The following is a 23,633-nucleotide window of genomic DNA, read 5'->3' as shown; positions in this document are numbered from 1 at the left end:
TTGAAAAAAAACTTATGACATGTGCCCTTAGTCACATGTACTACTCATATAGCCAACATGTTTCTGTCATATCTAACTAAATACTGGCATTCCTCAGGTAACAACTATTGAACCTTCTTAAACTTGTTGCCTCTATGTTACAGGTCTGTTTCACAATCTGAGTGCTGTTCCCATACAGGTAGGTCTGACAAACTCTTCTGTTTCAAAGTAAACCTGAAGAGGCACCCTGACTGTCAAATAGGTGTGACCAGCTCTAAAAACGAACCAATACTGGTCTCAATTAATACCATATAGACATAGCTCATACTGTTCAAAATATAGTAAAGCTAAAAGTATCTTACTTTGAAGATAACAAGGAATGAATAGCTTTGTAAATATGCTTAATCTGTGTTGCTCAGTTTTAACTTTCTACCTCCAACCTGCACTACACAGAATCAACACCCCAGTTAAAAGGTGTTGTTTATATGAATGATTACACCATTCAAATAGTATTGTTCATAGCAAAACAATAAAGAATAACTCACATGCACACACATTTTTCTTCATCCTTTTGTATGTGTACATGCTTTTCTTTGGTGTTCATATGCCTAATACAACAACTGGGGTGCCATGGTAACACTGGAGGCCATCTTATAGAGTGTTATTTTCACACACCTATCAATGTATATGGCCACACCATCAAGTGTATGTATTACTACCAACATCCAACAGACTTTTACGATGTTTGGTAACTGCTAACATCCCCAAATTACCTCAGTGGCTACTCTGTAGGTTACCATATCTGGTACCATTCAATGTTTTCATTTAGACCCTTTATGTGACTGCGGGTACAGAAAATAAATTGACTGTTCCAGTTGGCTCAATTTATTTTCGATCCCTCTCTGACTGTTGCATGTTACCTTCTGAACCACTGTCCAATTAAACTTACTATGTTTTTGGGATACTAAAAGTTTCACCAGTGGAGCAATCATGATCTTATTTTTTATGCAGCTTCTATGTTTTATAATTCTTGCTTTGACATTGTGTGCTGTCTTCCCAGAAAATGTAAGTCCATATGGACATAAGATGAGATAGAACAAGTTTTTAGATTCAAAGTTGATGAACCCCTCTTGTGTCCACAAATAGGGTAGACCTATATTTATTGTCATAGTGGGTATAGTAAGTGTGCATACACTGCATTGCCCACAGGCCTAATGGCCCATGAGCGGTGCCAGGTCCCATTGGCTGGTGATCATATTTGTGTGACTTGTCCCAGTGGTTTTCTGCCTTATGCCCTTCTTTTTGACAGTACACCAATGCTGATGCTTTTTCAAACGCAAACATGGGACACTTACTCCCTCTGTTATAACATTTATTCCAGTTCTTTTGACCATATTTCTTATTTGTAATGACACATTGGTATACGTGGTTACAAACACTAGCTCATTAGTTTTGGTCTGTTTTTCTCTGGGTCCAAGTAGCGCATTTCTGTCATAACTTAATGCTGATTTAGCTGAATCCTTCACTAGTTTCTTGCGGTATCCACTCTGTCATGCTTCTTAGACAATAAATTAGCTTCTTCAGGATACATCTCAATTTCTGTGCTGTTTTTCTTCACTCTAAGAAACTGCGAAATGCAATACTGGCTTTGTGTGTCTCGCATGATGGCTTTGATAATGCAAAAAGGCATTTCTGTCTGTGGATTTGTGGAAAGGTCTATCTTTGAGTATATCTATTTCAACCTAGATGTTAAGATCCTCTAATTGACTTCTCTGTTACTGATGGTGTGTATGAACTTAAGATAGCTGGCGCTGTTATTCAACCAGTGTACTAATTTTGTAGGCTCATTAGCATTACTTCTCCAGATCACTAGGACATTATCAATATATAAAATCAGCAGCTTAATCTGTTAAATATTGGGATTGGATACTGGATAGATCTCTTTTTTATCAAACCACTCGATGCTTAGATTAGATAAGCTAGAGGCCATTGATGTGCCCTCTATCTGTTGGAAAAATATATTGGTAAACTGGAAAAAGTTACGGATGAGGGCCACTGAAATACATCACATTAAAAAGGAGTTTGGGGCTGGTAGAGCATCATTGCTTTTCGTTCAGGCGTTCTTCCACCATCTGTAATGTGGCTGTGTGTGGAATATGTATAAATCGAGATTCAATATCTAAGCAGATGAGCATATGGTCAGCTGTTTCAAATGTGAGATTCTCCTGTTAATGACAGCTGTGCAATATTTGATGTATGTATGACTCAATTATTTGAACCAACGGCTTCAAAAAATATTCAACATGTTTGGCAATGGGTTCCAAAATTAAAACATACCACTGTTTATAGGGTGCCCAGATGGATTAGTCAATGTTTTGTGAATTGTAGGCAATGTATAACATATCGGTATGGATGGTTTGGTTTGTCTGAGTTAATCACATTCCTGTTGCCATATCCATCCCTCTTCATAAGCTTTTATAGCTCTTTCTTTAATTAGGATGGAGAGTTCCTCAGTAGGGTCCCCATTTAGTATTTTTATAACTCCTCATGCCACTCTGGAGTCTCTTACATTTTTGTATATGTTCCCTGGTGTTTTGGATGACCATCGATTTTGGGTGACGCCCCACCTTTGTCGGCTCTTCTGATAACACAATTCTAATTGTCCCAGAATATCCTGAGACATATACGATCTTTTTTCTGTAAGTTATACCAAACTTTAGAATGTTCTTCTTCCAATTTTTATAGGTCTTGCAGTACCTTCATTTCAAAAAGAAAGGATTCCTTCTAAAAACTCTGAGTTGGAGACAAAATGTGGACGGTCTCCTCAGCCCAGTGTTAATTATGTCAGTATGAATGGGTACATCTTGGAAATATTCCTTCAACTGGATTTTCCTAATGCATTTCTGGAATGAAATCCTAAATAAAAATGAATCATGAGTTTTAGTGGGCGCAAAGACGAAACCTAAGTTTAATAACTTTTCTTCCTCATTCGTTGGGACATAGACAGGTTGACCACTAAAATCTGCTGCTCCTTGTTCTCCTTTGCTCAGTCCATTCGCCTCTGTTCTGTGATTGGTGGGGACACATGTCTTCTACTTTGCTGGCGCGTTGAATCTATGGGTGGTTGTGGCCTTTGTTCACGTGTTTCTTCACGGTGCTGATTGGAGCTGTCATCACTTGAACAGTAAGACGTATTACTGAACCTGACTCTTCTATTGTTCCTACTAATGAATTGAGTGATTAGACATTCCAGGATAGGTAGGAGATTTTAGTAAGTACTCAGCCAAACTGCTGTTGCCTTTTTATATCTAATATTTATTGGATAACTGTATCTATACAACAAATGCGAGCCCCGCTCTCCACGTCACTCCAACTGTCACACCTCTCGCTCCCGTTGCCCTCTCATGTCTCCTTTGTCCGAGCTCTGCATTCCGCATTGCATCATGGGATTCCATGCCATGATGCTGGGCCCGGTACTACACAGACTCTTCTTCCTGACGTCTTGAAATTTTGAATATGTCTGCATCATTAGTCATATTGTTCTACAGCTGCAGGAGTACATTCAAAGGTCTTGGCTGTGACATTCCCGAGACCATGGCTATGATGTTCCGAAATGAGCCAGTGGAATAAAAGTAGAGAACAAAAAGGATTTACACTAATGCTGGAATTGCATTAGTGCTACTATTTTGGGCTTCCAACTTGTTACTCAGGGGAACCTGAGTTTTACAGTATGGCTTTATTTTGCAAGCTATGCTGCTGCAGGGCTTGCATCTCTATTAGCTGGGCTAGCTTCACCCTGGTTATGCACTCTCTTGTAGATATCAGATGCATCCTACATCTTCTCCTTTTTTGACCCCAGTAGATCCCATAATCAGGTCAACATCCCCAGTAGTGAATTCAGGAAAAATACTTTTTACAGTTAAAACACCATCACTTACCACAGAAAAGTAAGAGCCATACACTGTCAACAATGCCATTGTATGTACTCGTGGTACACTCCTGCAAGGTTTACTGCAACTTTTTCCTACAACCACAGGTATGATCCCACCACTGCATCGCCTTTTGCTGACACCGGCATGGCACCTTCAATACCTCTGCATCTATCGAAGTGCAGAAAGTGGAGAAGCCCAAATAAAACCTCCTTGGGCATCGCTCCCCCCTCTGGAAATAATGATTTGTTGACAACTTTTGAAAACAAAGAAATTGATATGAGGCCGGGAAGCCCAAAGGAAACACACCAACACAGGTTACAAAGAACATACAAAGTGCTTTATTTAAAAGCTGCAACAGTTACCAAAAAGTCAATTGACAAACGGATAGCTATTCGGCTCTCAGAGTAACAGAACGAACTTCAACGACAGTTCACTGCATTAGTGTGAGAGAGCGTACATTGGGATATTCGTGTTTTTATACTTTTTATCCTGCTTTGGCCAACCCCCTCGCGGGTTAAATATTCTTAGGACCAGGCCTAGGGTTCCTTGCCAGGTCAATCCCATAATGTATGCATTTTGATCAGTTCCGCTGAAACAGTTGTTCATTTACACATAGGTCAGGGATAGGACAAGGTCTCAGTTCGCGACCCCAACAAGTGGCCTGCAGGCATATTACTTATTCATGTGTGCGGAGGTCACAACGGCCAGAATCCCACTCGAAATGTCATTCGGCCTCCATTTTGATGTTCAGGGTGACTTCCACACTACAAGAGACCCTAAAATGGCGGCTAAATCCAAGATGGCGATTTACACAGTACATTAAGGTCAAGACCTTGCTGCGGAATCTATTTACACGATGTTTTAGACAACTTGGCGTAGGCCAACACACATTCAAACAATGCAATAGGAGGTATAATATTATTTCGATTCCGACAGACTGTCCCGACAAATGGATGTCACTGAGGACGTGTTCCAGAACATCCCTCCATGCGGAGATGCATCCAGTGCACCTCAGGGGAATATTGGTACGGGGAATCGCTAATGCCAAGGTAGAAGTGGACAACACAGCCACCAGGACGTGTTGGTAGGTTAGTCATTGGGTGATACTCATTATGATCTGTTTAGTAATGTCACTGATAATGAGTATCATCCAGTGGGTACATATGGAAGTATGCAGGCACCTCCCAGACACCATCAATGTTTTTGTGTTTGCTGCGGCCTGCTAGACAGCATGGGGCTTTTAAGCTCTATGTTTTGTGGTCCCAAATGAGCCCCAGCCTCAAACGCTAGCTGCTGGGGCCCGGGTGCTCACTGGAGTTGCAGCACAGACGTGCTGATGTGGGTCAGCCTTCCGCTGTGCTTCGATTTGAATACTGTTCCTGCACTCAGCCAGGCCCACCCCCTATCTATGAAGCCTGTTGCTAGTTCTGCTTCCATGCGGCCATTCTACAGTCTGTGAAGTGCCTCCATGCTTCACAGACAGCCGCGCCCTCCCTTTTGTTAAGACCCCTGTGCTCCAACTCAAGAAGGCAGAAGCGCTAACGGCCCAGTCTTCCACAACCTTTATCTGCTACCTCTGGCAACCATGTGTGCTCCCCCTGTTAAGAGTAGACACCAGAAGCCAGCTATCAGTTTAGTTTAGTTTATTATTTGTATAGCGCCAGCTGGCCCTGGGGCATCCAGGTGCTTGTCATGGTAACAAAGAAGTGCAAAAGCCTTTTCTGTCATAGGTAAATGTATGGGCCTTGTTGTATCATGGAGTCTGTGGATTTACTCAATGCACGCATGACAAAGGCAGCAGTAGATATCCAGAATCCCATGTTGGAATTGAAACAAATATTGGTGTCAGTGGGTCCATCATTATGCTTTAACATGACATACATGCCTGTGAGTACTATGCAGGGCAAGGGCGAGTGGGGAAAGAGTGAACGTTAAAGCGAGTAAACCTACCTCAAATGTTATGTTATGGCTATTTATATAGTGCACGGTCACCCAGAGGCATCTTGCCGCTGAAGAGGTAAAAAGGCCGCACGGAAACAAGAAGGCACAACAAACCAATAGCTGAGTCTTCATAGCCTTCCAGAAGGCAAGATGGTTAGACAATAGTTTCAAAGCAGACGGAAGGCTGTCCCACAGCTGTGCCGCTGTGATTGAAAAGGTAGGATCCCATAGGCGAGAGCAGTGAAAGAAGGGCACGCACAGCATGCCAGCCAATGCTGACCACAATGAGCGGTTCGGAACATAGCGCTCAAATTTGACATGCAGGTACTCAGCACCTTAACCAGGCAGAGCCTGGTGCACAATACAGAGTGCCTTAAGCTGAATATGCTGTGCAACAGGAAGCCAGTGGAGGCAGCGCAATACAGGGGATATATGGGACCCAGAAGGGGTGCCCGCTGCCATCCTGGCTGCCAGATTCTGGAGGCGCTGTAGCCTGCTGACCAGCCCCTTGGGCTGTGCCAGGTACAGGGAGTTACAATAATCATAGGATCATAGCTGCTACTACAAGTGAATGCAGTATTGCTGGGATCAGATGGAGCACTTTCCTTAAGATTTTTCAGCTGAAAGTGCCCCTGCTGGCATACCGAGGATACTTGGGCCACCAAGGAGAGGTCAGCCGTCATAAACACTCCAAGATTTTTTTGCTTTCAAAGAAGGTACCGGGAGAGGACCCAGAGAGGAAGGCCAGAAAGAGGAGAACCACAGTGAAGAATCAGGGGGGGGAATCCACCACCAGCAGCTCAGTTTTGTCCCATTCAATTTCAGCCAGTTATGACTCATCCACTCTCCAACGGCAGTCAGTCACTTATGCAGGCACGCACACACTACTATCAGTAACTTAGTATTGTCTGTGTCTAAGTAGCACCTGATGCCGAAGGAGCAGATGAGGCGAACCAGCAGAAAAATATAGATGTTAAAAAGAATAGGGAACACAGCAGAACCCTGGGGGACACCACAACTAAGACGTGAAGATTAAGAAAAGAAAGGTGGCAGAGAGAGCGTTTAGGATCTGGCGGCCAAGAAGGAGCCAAACCAGGCCAGTACATGACCCGATACACCGATCTGGCCTACACGGGTGAGTAGGGTAACGTGAACCACTGTGTCGAAAGCCTCTGAAAGATCTAAGAGAATCAGGGCGCCGACACCCCCCTGATCAACCAGCTTGGCCATGTCGTCCTGCACGGACACAAGGACACTTTCTGTCCCAATGCACGGACACAAACCAGACTTGGAAGCATCCAGGAAGACTCCACAAAGGAAGACAGTAGAGGAGAAACCAGTGATTCAAAGAGTTTTATGAGACAAGGAAGGAGAGATATAGGACGGAAATTAGACAGGACAGAGGGGTCCAAGGTCAGCTTCTTCAAGAGGGGTTTAACAATGGCAGCCTTAAGCTCAGACGGGATAACTCTCAACTGTCAGAAGAGATTAACAGCGGTAGTAACCTCACCCACATGGTTGGCAGATAACTGTTTCACTGCTCCCAGAGGCAGAGGATCAGAGGTGGCACTGGGCTTAATCTTTTGCAGCTCCTTTGAGGACATGTCCTCTGAAAATATGGGGAAGAGAGACCACGTAAAACTGGGAAGATCAGTAACCTCATGGATAGACCGATTACCGTCGAGAAGAGAGAAGTGTGGGCCAAAGAGACGAGACTACCTGCAATATTTGTATGGATAGTTCTGACGTTTGTCATAAAAAATGCAGATAGGGGTCACATAGCTCCTGAGACAGTTTTTTAGCCGGTTTACATTTGGTAGAGGAGGACAATTTCATTACAGAAAAAAAGGGTCTTATGATGATTTAGTGTGGTTTCAATCCTCTCAGCAAAAAAAAGTGTTTTTGCTGTGAGAATGGACGCCGAATAGCCTGAGAGATTGGCCCTGTATAGATGTTTGTTGGTAGAATCGCAACCAAGGCGCCATTTCCGCTCTAACTGTCTCACCCGCAGGTGTGACAACCTCAATTGGTCCGTAAACCAAGGTTCGGACGAGACTCTGCGGGGTTGAAAATGGCGAAGAGGGGCCACCTCATTGGCAGCACCCAAAAGCAGCGTGGCCAATAGAGACATTGAGGGGAGGAGAGCCACTGACCATTTTTCCTTAACAGAACAAACCAAATTATATAGATTGGCCGTACGCCAACAGCACCGCTGAATGCGCTCAAGTAAGATCTAAGCAATTCACAATTTCTCAGCAGAGTACAGGTTATCAAATAGTGGTCAGTCCAGAGCATGGGCTCGGCTGAGTAAAAGGATAGAAGGGCTTTATTTGCAAACACAACATCAAGACTATTTTCTAACTTATGGTTGGGTCCTACAACCAGCTGAGGCAGTTCTAAGTCCAGCAAGCTGTCGTAAAAAAGATACAGAGCCGCGGTCCTGGGGAGATTACTTTTTAGATTTAGATCACCAAGAATAATAAAATTGGCATATTGCACCTGCAAGTTAGCTATAAAGTCAACCAGCGGTTCCAATAGGCTGCCATATGCACCAGGATGGCGATAGATAACCAGAATATGCCATACAAAGGTGGGGGAGATGACACAGCAAAGTAATAGGGATTCGATATTTAAGCTGTGCGAGCAACATAATTGAGAACACTGAAAATCAGTTTTAAAAATAATGGCTACCTCACCACCACGGTGAGGGCCAGGCCTATCGAGTTGGATAATGTTATAGCCCTCCAGAATGGTCTGAGACAGGACCAGGGCTGAACAATCCTGAAGCCAGGTCTCTCTGAGGACTAACAGTGCCGAGCGCTGATCAGCCAGTAGAAAAGATGCTTCCGCAGCATGCGCCGTAAGGGAGCGTGCATTCAGAAGTAGCAGAGACAGAGCCGTAACGCCAGGTTCTGTAGCTAGCAGCTGTTTGCTATCATAGGAAGGGGCCGGCTCCTGAACCATTATCCATCCGGGGGATAAACAAATACACAAAGGGGCCAGGTGCAACAATGTATTCCTGGTATAGCAGATCATACCTCTGTTGCCGACCGTTGCACGGATGGGCACAGACGGGCTTGCCTTAAGCGTGCCTTTGGTGTGCTGATGGCGTGGCCTCTGCACCCGTCTGCTGTGGGGGCGGCTACTTACACACATGTATAGTAATGTGCCGAGGGGAGAGAGCAACAAGCACGCCCCTCGTGGACAGCGAAAGAGGACTGGCTGCAAATGCGGTGTGGAAGTAGAGGGAGCAACAATGGGCCTCATTACGACCCAGGCGGTAAGTTACCGCCTGGGCCGTGACTTTACCACCATGGCGTAAACTACATTTACGCCATGGTGGTTGGCGGATTTACCGCCCCATTCCAACCTTGGCGGGGCGGTAAATCCCCATTTTCCCATTTTCCCTTCCCCATTCCCATTTTGCCCCATAGGGCATAATGGGAGTGCGGAAGGCGTTAATTACGCCACCGTAAATTACGGTGGCGTAATTAACTCCATGGTCCCTTAGCGCCATGGATTTTAACACCTAGGTGTTAAAACCTCCATGGCGCTAAGGGACCTCGTACTCAGGCGGTAAGGGTCGGTGCTGTTTACGCCGCCGTAAACCCCTTACCGCCTGAGTTGTAATGAGGCCCAATCACTCGTGAGGCAACATTAGCACACAATAGTTAAAAAAGCAAATGAATCTCAAAGGCCCCAGAGTTGCTTTAAAATGGCAACTCAATTCGAGGAGCCATACCTCACCTCACCGAATGAAATAACCGTACTTGATAAAGGATTCGATTTAATGTCAACAACAAAGTATGACAGTTTCCAGACTAGGAACGAGTTGCAACGATTGTTTATTAAAATACATTTGCGACAATACTTTGCAGAAAATATGTACGAAGGAAATCCTTTACGTTTTGCCCACCTACCACCAGCCATACTCCAGAGTCTATTATATTCGAAAAGAGAGTATTGTTCGATGTTGCCAGTTTGGAAAGTAAATATAAACAACATACTACCTTCCAAAATATATCTAAAAAAGAGAGAGTTGCTATAGGTTACTTGAAAAGAAACAAGAATATCGTATTAAGAAAAGCTGATAAGGGAGGTGCGATAGTCTTACAAGATCGCAAAGCGTATATTGCAGTGTGTAACCGCCAACTTGACATACTACTTTCTATGAGGTATCAACAACAGACCCGACTGCGAGATTACAAGAAGAGATAGCCATCAAGGTAGGAAATGGCTAACTAAACAGGAGGCTGATACAAAAATTGCTATTAACCCTGTTATACCGACATTTTATAGACTGCCAAAAGCCCCGGGCTGCTGCGGCCTAGCAGCCAAGGTGAAGAGAATGGGCTCGCCCCATCTGCATTGTGTCAGAGGATTGCAGGGGGGCGGATCCCTTCTCTTCACCTTGGCGGCTGCGCCCCAGCAGCCCGGGGCTTTTCTTCAGCTGGGCTGCCTGAACAAGGAGATGCTGATCATGCTGAGGGCACAGTGGTGAGCATGGCGGTGTCCGCATGATAACAGGGAGGTGGCCTGGAGTTAAAATGGTGCGTCTAGGGCAGCGGGCATGGTGGGGATGGGGTTGCCATGAAGATGGGACTGTACCCTGGATCATGGCGATGAGAATGGGCATGCCCCCACTCAGGTATGGGTCTGCCCAGTGACTGGTGGCATGCTCGAGCCACGCGTGATGCAATAGAATGGCCCCACATGGTGAACATGGCCACCCTGAAGGGGGAACTCTTAGGTCAGGCAATAAATGACACTAAAGGCATACTTTTCCTCCACCATCCATGACATCAGGAGGGTTATATGTCCTTTCATCTTCAGGCATTTCAAAGCCTGTAATTTAAACGTGTATGAAATAACAAAAAAAGTTCATTGAATTTTTCTTTTTTGGGGGGGGTCCCCCAGACCACCTGCATCTATTTTTATCTATTTTTAACTAGCAGAACCCTTTCAGAAAAACTCACACCAGGGGACACTTTGAAGGGAATCATGCAGCATTAGGGGTTAGGAAGGTTCATTTTAAAAGTTTTAAATGTTTTTATAAATAAAGTGTGGTCCCTGTTGGGTTCCCTAAAAACCACAACAATTCCACCGTCTTGTGTATGTCTAACATAATTAAAATAAGAACTCAGCATGTAGCCCATCTCCTGCAAACAGCAATTTTATTTTACAGGTGCAGCGCCACTCCCTATTTAGCGGGCCCAGGAGGTGGACGTGGTGCTTCCTATGTGGACTGTCAATGGCCCGGGATAAGAAAGGCGCTCACTCATGTCCCTGGCTGGGGCTGGAAAACAAGGGCTACATACCCACACATTCTTTTCATGGGTTTCCTTCATGTGCGCAGCAATACAAATAAGGCTTTTGATTATACTTATTGCATCGACTTCAGAAGGATGTTTGGTCTTCTCCCTCTGCCACATTCCAACCGGTGATAACCTGCTTACACAGAGATGACTGCCACAGGTCTGTCAACGAACTGACATATCTTACTGTGATATAGTGGCCTGAGAAGTGACCTGAACTTAAGCAGCCTTAATCACCTCTAATCTTGCTAGCTGCCTAAAGGTGCCTTGAGGTTCGATGCCAGTGGGCGATTTGTGGAGGTTTGGGTGCCATTTATCCTCATCAGTTTGAGTCTGGCCGAGGTCTGCAAATAGGGGTACCACCCATACCCTATCAATCAGTTTTCTGTTTGCTTTAACTCTCTGATGTTTCAGTCTCCATCAACAAAGCTTGTTGTGACATCACACGCAGACACACAAACCGCCACTTTTCTGAATGTTCAAACTAGCGAACATGCCCCCTTCTCTTGGTCTGCCTATGGCTCCATGCTGCAAAACAACATGAGTGCGCTGAACCATGCAGTTTTGTTGTTGTCATTAAACTTCAAAGATATATTTTTTAAACCTGTTAACCAAGTGTAGGCGAAGTATAATGCGAACAACGAATTGTATTAGATCGTGAAATTCATACGTATCGGTACAAGTCAGAACATCTCTGAAAAGATGTCTGTGCATTGGGACATGGCATGTGAATAACTATCTCAAACCCAGCAGGCTCTCTTAAACTACACATAGGACAGCCCAGGACATAACCCCAGTAGAGTGACAGAAATTGCAGTCATCACGTTATGCTCACATCCACATTCTAAAATGTCTGACTAAGTATATATGGTTCATGATTATAAACACTTGCTGTTCGGAGGAGGGAAGTCAAACATTGAATTAACTCTAAGCCAAATGCCATTATGTGCAAAGTGAATCAAACATGCAACCATGTAATCACAACCATATTTATTCATTTTAAAGCTCTGTGGACATTCTTCTGTTCCCAAAATATTATTTAATTGTATGCAAAGCAGCCAAGATCCCTCACTGGTATTATTTGACCACTACTCTTACATGTCTACAATTGCTAATTTTGAAAGGTATAATAGGATTGTACCAGGCAATTAATGTTCCTCCTGAAATGATAAGCTGGTATGCAACAATAATTCCTGTGTTTTTTCTGTGCTTTGAGAATGTGCTTTGCTCACTAAGTGCAAGTGTAACGGTCTGCTTAAGACAACAATGTATAGCTAATACTATTGGCATAGCAGTAGAGAGGGAAGGGAGGTGTGGGGGGGACTCACCTCCTGTGGAGTGGGAATTGTTTGAATGTGCATCCTTCCATTGGCTTCCCATGGCCATGCTAATCCTAATGGCTATTCCCCCCGCCCCCTACCTGCCCAAAACACACCCTCCTGGTATCTCTGTGAGCAGCTTGTTCATGATAGTAACATCGGCCTAAGCTATTTTATGAGGCTAACATGAGTTATTTCCAAACCAATGCCCTTGATTTTGAAGCAATATGTGCTGTCCTTGCATGTGTTCCTAACATTGAATTCCTGTTAAAACAAGCATTGGCAAAGCCAGCAGTTGTGGATCTTTTACGTGCATTAGATACGCATTTGCCAGACACTGCCATTATAGACACTGGCCTATCCTCTGCACGCCTCTTTTGCTGAGCATACGGGCCATTTTGTCTCTCAAAACACCATTGAAGCTTGGAAAGAATCAGTTCATATTTAAGCTAACATTTTATTTCAATAATTAAGAAAGGACTTAATATAACCAGCAAAGACTCAGCAGCCCGATTCTCTGCTCACTTATAAAGTCTGTCCGAAGCCTCTCCACCCCCCACAGAAACTACCCCGACCCCTCGCCTTCCCTACATGGCAAAGCACCCTCAGTATGATGGCAGAGTTCCCGTGGGACACGCTCACACTCTAAGCCAAACCTGCTTCAGTTTCTTAGAGCAAAGGCCATACATTTGTAATAAACACATACTCTGATGAATCTGTGCTCAGATGTTTAATAAGCCGCTCCCATCCAGAGAAAACAGACACCGTGTTTGTTGCATGCACCAATGTATTTCGGGCTAATGTCCGTCACCCGGGCAACCTGCGTCTCAGTAGAGTCTTACTGCATCTGACCCACTGCCTGTTTTTGGAGACAAACTAATGAGCATTTAGCCTTTCGTAGAAGTGACAGTGTCCACATCCTCATTATTCTGTTAGTTATTTGCAGTGGCTCAGATGCAGGATACATTAGGACTAACTGAAGCTGGTTCGTCAATGGGTGTGAGACATTTTACAGGGTTCTTTGCTCAGTGTTTGTCACCCAAGGTGCCATGGGCTGATCTGTAGTGTGCTGCAAAAAATACTAACTTGGTTGATGTACTTTCGAACAAATCACTTAATCAACAATGGTGCCTGCCTTCTTGGTTTCTTTGATAACATTCCTGTAGGACACACGTGCTTACAACGCATGTCTCCACACATGAGGCCGGAGCTCACTTTGAGGGATGATTTTGCTGATGTTGCGCTCATTCAGCATATCTTCTTGTCTGGAAATGCTGCCATCCCAGGCAGAACATTCCTTTATCCGACTAGTGTCTAGAGAGCCACCAATGCCGAGAGCCCATGGGAACGCTGATGTTGAGCTTCACAAATGGCACCTAACAAAAGATATACGTTTAGGCACAACTTCACTCTTTCTCATGTCCTTACTGATTGCTGTGGGAAGTCGGCTCCTGCAACACTTCGAATCTCTCATGAATGTGCTTTTAGCATCATATTTTATTGTCCTCTGTTTTGTTTAGAAGAGTGGATCAACGTCAACTATTTTTGAGTGTTTTTTTAGTTTCATAGATCACAAAGCTGTGACTTGCGTGGCCGTGTCCCCTTCCCCCCCCCATGCAATTCAAGCATCTTTACGGTAATTGCCGATGCACAGCCATGGGAAGTAATTAAGGCAGCCTGCTGGTCTGTCACTGAGTGATGATTATCAAGACTGGAATTAAAGAGATAATCATCAACGCGGGGGATTAGGACTGTATTCTCTGGAAGTGCGGTGTGGTGACATTCTAATCAATAATTGTGCTACTCTTGCTTGATTGCACTGAATTCGTCTGTTTCAAATCCAATTCATCACTTTCCTGCGGATGTCAAAGGGAGCTGTAAATCCGTTGATCAGTTCCTTAGATTACAGAGGTATTGCGCGTACACTGAAAATATACAACAGAGACTATTAGATTGAGAATATGTCCCAATAGATTATTTAATAGGGCTCCCAAAAATGATGTAAACAACTAGTTTGTGTTGCCACGTTGAGAGTAACCCTATCAGAGAATAGATATCCGGTAAAAGCTCGGTTATCAGCACCAGCGGGGACCCAATGAGGCAGATCAGCAAGGTCGCTCAATAAAAGAATAGTAGAGAGCTGAATCTGTTAGCAGGTCTCCAAACATTATTATATAGCCTTTTATTAACCAGAGTGGTCTTATTACTGTCAATGACGTGTGCTATTTAATAGACCATTTCTTCCACTGCACACGCAATGGCATTTGATGACCTTGAAGTTGTCAGACAGGCTTTTAGCTGGAAGAAAAATTATCAAACAACATTGGGTATGCTCAGTGAGCGGGAGAGATCAGAAAATGCTTACAGACATGACCCTCATCATAGGACACTAGATAGCATGTGGGTAATGCAGAGCACACCCTATCTCCGGGTAACCCCATCATAGGACACTAGATACCATGTGGGTAATGCAGAGAACACCCTATCTCCGGGTAACCCCAGTATAAAGACTCTTGAATGCACTCAGGGGAAATGTTTGTGAATCATCTCCAAAGAATGGCACATTTTGTAAGCATTAAAACGAGGCATAGAGGGGTCAAAAAAAAAAGAAACACATTGTGTCTTTGTGAACAGAAATGGATCCAAACATTTCTGACCAATTAGGACAGTATTTTTTCTCCATGTATATTGTTTTAAAATACTGGATATTGTGAGACTGATTAGTTTGATAGATGACAGGCATAATCAGCTTCAGAAATGACATGCCACAATAAATGATGTCCACCTAGGAACAACGAATAGGATAGAACTAATAAAAGAAATCTTTCAAAATGCCATCCATAGTATCTTCGTGGTACACCGGCATCCTACTAACTATAAATAGAGACATGGAAAGGGCTGCCATCTTTACATAGTCCCTTCTAATATAGCCCTCAAGTAGATTATAAGGACTACTTGAATTGTTAGTATTTATAGTAACATTAATTATGCCGCCTTACATATATTCGGCACATATTTCTCAACATGACCCATAGACCACTTAGCCTGTGATTGCATAGAAAGGTGGTTTTCCCAAAAAGCCAACAAATGTAGAATAGCTCAAATCTATTCCAATATGGCAACTTTAAACTAGTTAGAAATGTAGGCTCTTTTAGTGTAGATACATTTGCCAAAATGCACAGGTAGGAATTATTGGCAGCGTGTACATGGAGTTTATACAGATAGCTCAGTGGCATTTGAATAACAAAATGCTCTTTCAAATCAAACAAAGTGATACAAGCTGTAGATATCAAAAGTCAACATGGCATCACAATTGCCGTACACGCAGGATGCCATAAAACCCCAGAAAGGGAGACACGACATTTTTTTAGTTACGAGATAATCAGCCATCTCAGTCTTGAAAAAAAGAAATATGATTTATGCATACTGAAATATATTTGTCAAGGTTTGTAAATCTAATATGTACTTCTTTTAGTGGGGAGGGTAATGCTCACAAAAATATTGTGTGCAGAATATCCATGTTTCAATATCCTTTAATCCCATCCACACATCTGACTTTCTTACTAAATGCAAAAATAATGCATTATATATATTTAGTACAGCTGGCAAAAGTGATGTTAATATTGGGAGAATGTTGAATGTTGATATTTTATAATTAGGAATTAGGACTACTCATGGGAATCTATCAAATCCAAGTAATTACACAAAAATCAAACGCACCTGCAGACCAGGTTTAGGAGATTATGTAAAAATGACACCCCATTTTACCAATCAAAGAAGGCAAAAGAACAGTACAACCCTCTAATTGAAGAGAACACTTAACAGAAGCATTGTATGGTATGCTTACTAATACATTGAGTTCTTTCAACATGAAAAAATGATGGCAGTTGCGGGGGTGTTCCCCGCAGGTTCCATGTCTTAATATCGACACAAAAATATGGCAACATTCTTGTATGTCAATATTTGTGCAGGGATACTAAGACATGGAACCTCACAAGAGGGGTCCTCTTTGACTCCCCTCTCTCCTTCTCCCCTCACATAACTTGCCAAGAAGTCCAACTTTCTGCTCCTCCTCCTCAGCGGCACTCTCCCTTTCCTCACCGTCCCCCTGAAACTCAATATCTCCAGAGCTCTGGTCCTCTCTAGGCTGGACTACTGCAACAGCCTCTTCCGCAGTCTGCCTCTTTCCTCCCTTTGCCCCCTTCAACTAATCCAGGATAGGACTGCCAGACTTATACCTGGCCTCATGCCCCGGACCGCATCTCTACAGGCCTAAAATCTCTCCAATTGTTCCTGGTGGCTGCGTTGATAAAATTCAAGACCCTCTGCATCATCCACAAGGCTTACTGGGGCCTGGGAACCTACGTCCAACAGTCTCTCTCTAAATAACTCCCTGCTAGAGTCGTTTGGTCTTCTAGTTTGGGGGGGTAGATCTTTTAGTTCGGCAGAAGCCTCCCTCTGGAACGGTCTCCCTGCCCCTCTCAGACTTGAGCCGGATCTTCTCAAGTTCCAGAAACTTCTCAAAACGTTCCTGTTCACCTCCTCCTTCCCTCTCCCTCTCCCCTGCTAAACTGTCCCCTACCCCTGTGACTGGCACCTGGAGCCTAATGTGCCTTACTGGCCAGGCCCTCTTCATCCAGTCTACCAGGGTACCCCTTCCAGCACGTGTCCACTCTGCCCGCACTCTCATCCTTACCCTTGCCTCCCCCTGGCACTTGCCCTCCCTGGCCCCCTGACTTTGTGCACTTCTACCCCCCCACCCTCTTCCTCCGCCCTGACCTGCCTCCTCCCAACTTCACTTATTGGCATTGCACTTGCACAATCCCAATGTCACAAGACCTAGTAGGACTGTCTCTTATTGTATTGTTTCTCCTCTGCCCCCTCCCCTTCACCCAATTGTCTTGTGGCATCTTGAAACACTTGTGTATAGGCGCCTTACACATGTCCAATAAAAAAAAAAAAAAAAAAAGAGCAAACTTAACTTGACAGTTTTAGTAACTAAAATAGTTGGTCCTGAGGAAGGCGTGGCCAGGATTTCGAGTCACAGTGCTGATACATGTTGACTGTCAACCTGCTTTGAGCAGACTTAATCTATTTTCCAGAGTGTAACCATTTCCTGTTGTATTAGGTTGAGAAAACAAGTCATATAAAATAGATGCCAAGCAATCTTGAGTTAGCTGTTCACAATTACAATATGTTACGTGTTGACATGGGTTTGTGTGTGAAGGCTATTTGTTTACATGCAGGTGTGAATTGGTGAAATGATTTGTTGATTGTTTTCATTTCAACTTGATAAACAATATTTTAATCTATTGTGCCTTTAAGTGACGATTATATTTAATGTAAATTAGTACACTGGATACCATTGAGCATGTTAAAGATACGTTACCAGAACTGTACTGTGGAAAATGTTGCTATTTGTAAATGTATAAACATTCCCATGGGAGCATTTCTTTAAATAAAGAGAACAAAGAAATACTTATAAGTTAGTATCGTTTGTGATCAATGATGTCGGTAGAAATGAGCACAAGTCAAAACCCTTTGAAATGCATCTGCATCCACAGCTACAAGGGCTGCACCTGCACTGCGGCCTCAGTTTGCTGCTTCTACCCCCTGGTAGAATTGAGGGCTGTTTCTGCGCTCCATCCATTGATGGCAATGTCAGAGCAGTCATAGCAGCTGTGTCACTCAGGTGGCACCGCAATCATTTCATGCCACATCTCTACGAGGTACTCACTTATTGAGGCCTGGAGATGAAACAGCAAGGGACATGAGACTCGTTAGCAGTGAAATGGGGCCCTTCAACTTCTCAAAGCGAAATTCTCCCATTGGGCCGCATACCTGTGTCTCTCAATTTGACCGATTAGCATCGTACAGCAAAATACAGTACATTAGCAAACACAGTTATGTTCTTAAACAGTAGCTACCCAGTCAGGTTCCATAAGGCCTGCTTTGTTTTTTCGTGAGAATGGAGCATGCATTCACAGCAGACATATGAACAAGCTGCTGACAGCGATATCAAACCATGACAAAGAGCAGATGACTGTATCATTCATGTTTAACCCAGAGAAGAGATTACTGCCACCTGAACTCATCCCATGTCAGGTGTGCTATGCTCTCTCTGAAAGTTCTCACATTTATGATCCCATCTCTTAGCATATTGATACTTGTAGCCCTGTGGAAAAGCACAAATAATGCAGAGAAATGGAGAATGACATCAGCTAAATAAAAGTCCATGACTTGCAGAACATTACCATATTTACAAGGGCCAACTAATTATTGAAACTATTCTGCCAATAGCCAACACTTACAGGTCCTTGTGTTGATGGGACACTTGAATTGCAAAATTAAAGCATTCCCCGACTTAGTTACTTTTACGCTGATCCGGTCAGATAGCACAGCGAGCTAAGCGCTCGCCCCTGATATCTGGGTGCAGCCTGCTGTGGCAGGTTCGAATCTCGGCAGGGTCAACTCAGCCTTTCATCCTTCCGAGGTCGGTAGAATGAACACCACTCTCTGTGGGATAATAATGTCTTCTGTTATTTGAGCGCTCTGAGACCTGTGGGTGTGTAGCGCTATATAAGACATTATTATTCCTCTATTTAGAATGAGCATCCAAGTGATGCCCCGACGGGTACATGCCACTTTTATGGAAGCTATGGTATGCCACAACCTGCCATGCCAGGGGCACGCCTAGCTAACATGGACGTGGCTGGGCAGCATAACGACTATTGCAGCACTTTATTCCTATTCATCCCTGCATCCACAACATTTCACACGTGTGTTGCACATGAAAGAGGCCCCATAAGTTCAGCCCTTGAGGTCTATAGCACAAATACTGACTTTAGGTTCACAAATATGCAAAGCTAGTGCACTTAAACTTAAGGGAATCTAAACGGCATATATGGAATGATTGTGCTATGTTATGTTAAGTTGATTTATACCGCTCACCACTGCCATTGTGATGGTCTCGAGGCGCTCTCTGTATATGATATATAGATCAAATATGTTATACATTTCATATATTTCATGGAATGTATGCACTATAGAGCATATGTAGGCTACACATGTATGTATGCATTTAACAGTCATATGTGTCCTGTAAACCTGTAAACAAGTAGCAGGTAAGTGTAGCCCCTGGTTTGTTGGTCCTGCCCCGGGGGCGCACAATTCTAACCTTACCCCAGGCCAGTAACGGGCCACACTGAAACCACCCCACCATCCCAGTCCAGCTGGTAAGGTGAGGCGCTGAGCAACCTGCAATTTAGAGATTTTAATACAGGAGATGGGCCACAATTCTGGGTTCCTGATATTAAATAAGGTGCAGCACCGGAAGGTGAGTTGTGTGACCCTTACAGGCTTTGATATAAAAACATGTATTTTGTTCAATACAGGCCCGAGTTAAGATTCTCATTCAGGTTTTGTCGATGCATTTATCAGATTCCCTTTGCACAAACGCCTCTCTGTATGAACTTTAAGCAAGTTCCTATTCACACCTTCTTTGGGCACCATGCTGTTTTTGCCAACCTCCCACTCCTTTCCCACTACACATTCCAATATATTCGCCTCAATACTTTTGGCAGCTGCAGTCTGCCCTTAATGGTTGATTCCCCACGTCTCTGTCAGGTTGAAATGTCCCAGAAAGCATAGCACCTTAATGTCCTGTTTCTTCCTGTCTGTCCTAGTCCTGTTGCACTTGGTATTTGCCTTGCTGTGACGTGCATGGCTGACACAGACTGACTACCACTCTCCTCTTTGGAGTGTCTTCTAATAAAACAAGGGACTAAAGCAACCCCCTTTCCTTTGATGTGGTGAGAAGATGGACAATAATGGGCAGAGTAGCTTGCTTTGCTCCGTGGCATTGGTGTGTATTGTTCCTGTACTCTGCAAGCCCTCATTTCCACCGTGGCCATGCTTTTTTCCCAACCGGGTTTTGAAAGGCCTTCAATTTCCTCTGTGGCGGTGCCTTCCCATTTCTTTACGTGATTGAGGAATAGTCTTAGATGGGTTCTTCCAGTTCCCACCCACCTGGGCGAATCCTCCGCCGATCGCTGCCCAGTCCGCACTGAGGCCCGGCCACATCGGACATATGTGGCCAGGCTCCAAGTAAGTCGAGGACTCACCACTCACCCTGTGTGGCCCCGGGGAGAGCGGATTCCTTACAGGCCCTCTGGTGCCTCTGGTGGTCCCAAGCAAGCCACTGGAGCCATGGTAGACTGTATCCCTGCAGGCAGCCATGGTTCGGAGACACTATTCATGGGGCCCTGGGGTGGGGCATTAGTTCACCCGGCCACCGGTACAGCACAGCACGGACTTCTCGTTCCTGCCAGACCATTCCGGTCTGATCACTGTCCGGGCTGTTACCTCACAGGCCACGCTCACGTCCCAGGATTGACCTAATTCACACATGGCTCCAGGTGTTGCATTATTTCACACTGGCGGCATTCCTTTTTTTTTTTTTTTTTTTATTTATTGTATATTGGTTTGAAAAAAACTTTACAAATTTTCATTATCAAAACGTAAAATTGTACAAAAATACATTTTTTCATTTTTCACCTCCATTTTAAAACATCATTTTGCACATATGATAAGCATTTTACACCCAACAACTAAAAGGACTCACATACAAGTCTTCAATTCTTTTCTTTCTGCTAAAAAAAACAAAAATAAAAAATTACGGTAATTAAGATTCTTTGATTTTTCCTCATCCATAATTGGAGACCTCAACTGTACATAATTCCCTTTTCCATCTAACTACATACATTTGGTCATTTTTCCCAGGCATATATCCGTGTGAGCACCCATGACAGATTTCCATCCTTCTATGTAACTTTGCATACATTTGCCAAAAACGCTATCACCCTTATTTTTAGTATGATATTGCGACCATGTAGCATTTCAAACCAGATTTGCTCTCTAAATACACACGAGGTATCCGTGACAAATTCAGCAAAGTAGGCAAGTCTTTCATTCTTTAGCATGGTACAGCCTAACAGCAAATGTGACAAAGATTCAGGAAGATCTTCAGACTTGCAGAATCTACATACTTTCAAATTCTGTGGGATCAATTTTCTTATTGCACATATTTCATTGGTATTCATTACATTCATTCTGAATCTCATAATACTGTGTCTCAAATTCCGTGCAGGACATTTTACTAAGTATTGCTCAGGTATTGGGAACCATTTCCAGACCGATAGTGCTTGCGCATACAGTTTTGAGTTTATTATTACAGAATTATTCGCAACCCAATCGAAGGCTTTGATCATTGTTTTGATTTTGTCAGGTCTTTTTAAGAGGACATTCACTGTAACACCCATATTTCTCAGGATCTTTTCCACCTCTGCCTTCAAGTTAGACATATATGTCCCCGTATCATTCCTACAAACTTGGTATATTGAATTCTGGTTGGCAAGAACACATTTTCTATAAATCATCGCATTTTTGCAATCCATGCAGCATTTTAATGAATTCAAACCAAACTCATATCTTATTAACTCCATCGGTATACATTTTGGCAGAAAAAATAGTAGCTTTTTCCAAATTCTTGATTCAAAACATTTTAGCTGTAAAGCTTCTTTCTCTGGGTAGAATTCAAGACCATAAGACAGTCTTGGTGCCACCTTCATTAGATAGAAATCTCTACAGGCATTCATCGAAAATTTACCATACTTGCTTTCAATAACTCTCATTTGGTTTGCCGCATCAGTGGTTTTTGCTTCCAAACATTGTTTCACAAAACTATATGACATATTACTAACAAAAGAATAACCCAAGTACTTGAATGCATTCTGTAGGGGGACTGCGATACCCTCAACATACCAAACCGGATTTGCACATTTCTTTTTACTTTCACCAAGGTTAATGACCACTGTTTTCTGCGGATTAATTTTCAATTTCAGATCACTTATAAATCTTACAAAAGCATCAATAAGCCTCTGGAGACCAATTTTAGTTCTGTCAAAAAGAATGAAATCGTCCGCATAAGCCAACCACTTAATCTCAATTCCACCAACCCTGGGGGCTAATAGGCCCGCAGGGTCCAGTCTTGCATTCGCACCAGAGACGTATAAGTTAAATAAGATTGCTGCCAATGCGCAGCCTTGTTTCAAACCATTCTTTGCATGAATTTCCTTAGACATCAGTCCATCATTATTAAGTCGCACCTTTAGAGTTGTGTTTGAATACAGGTGCATGATCATGGAAAGTAAGCCGCCCTCTATGTTTAACCTTGCCAATTTCTGCCATAAAAGAAGCCTATCCACCGTATCAAATGCAGCCGAAAGGTCCATTGAGGCAGCATAAATTGGTCCATTCCCCTTTTTGGATCTTTGATTCTGCATAATTGTAAGTACTAATCCCCCAGCATCAGTTCCTAAGTTTTTACGAAATCCCATCTGTCTGATATCTAGTATATCTTTATCTTCCATTCATTTTAATAAACTCTCTAGAATTATGGCAGAAAAGATCTTTGTCTCTATATTTAATAAAGATATTGGTCTGTAATTAATCGTACTCTGTCTGTTCCCTTTTTTATAGATCAGGATTACGTAAGAAACTTTCCAGGAAACTGGCATAGTTTGAGTCTCAATTACATTTTTAAATAGTATGTGGAGTATTTTCGCCCACATCCTTTCATTCTGCTTTATCACCACCATGGACAAATTATTGGGTCCCGGGGTGCCGGAGGCTTTCATTTTCTTTATTATGGATAATATTTTTTCCACAGATACATCAAGGGACCATTGACAGGTCGTCTTTTCAGACATATAATCCTCGTTACCCGAACGAGCATACAACTTCTCAAAGTGTTCACACCATACCTTTTCACTGATTGGATTAGTGTTTAATTGGGATTGAATGATCTCAGTACTATTGATGATGGCCCAATAATTTCGCGAGTTGCTTTCCTTCATTGCATTCAGCATTTTTTCACCATCCTTCTGTAATAAGTAGGCTTGATGGTGCAGCCTCCAGTTCCTATAGGCTTGACGTCTCCGTCTACATTGCTCCCTTACATCCTCAACAGGTAATTTTTGTTTTTTTATGACACGGAGATCTTTGTTCAGCCATGCCCTTTGCATCTTAATCTCAAGATCAAAGGCGTGCCTATGATTTTTATCTTTTAGCGCTATTCTGGCTGTTGG

This window comes from Ambystoma mexicanum, chromosome 3p (genome assembly GCF_040938575.1).
Source record: "Ambystoma mexicanum isolate Mex_15411 chromosome 3p, UKY_AmexF1_1, whole genome shotgun sequence".
Lineage (NCBI taxonomy): Eukaryota > Metazoa > Chordata > Amphibia > Caudata > Ambystomatidae > Ambystoma > Ambystoma mexicanum.
The sequence above is the reverse complement of the archived record's forward strand: the minus strand, read 5'-3'. Positions refer to the sequence as shown.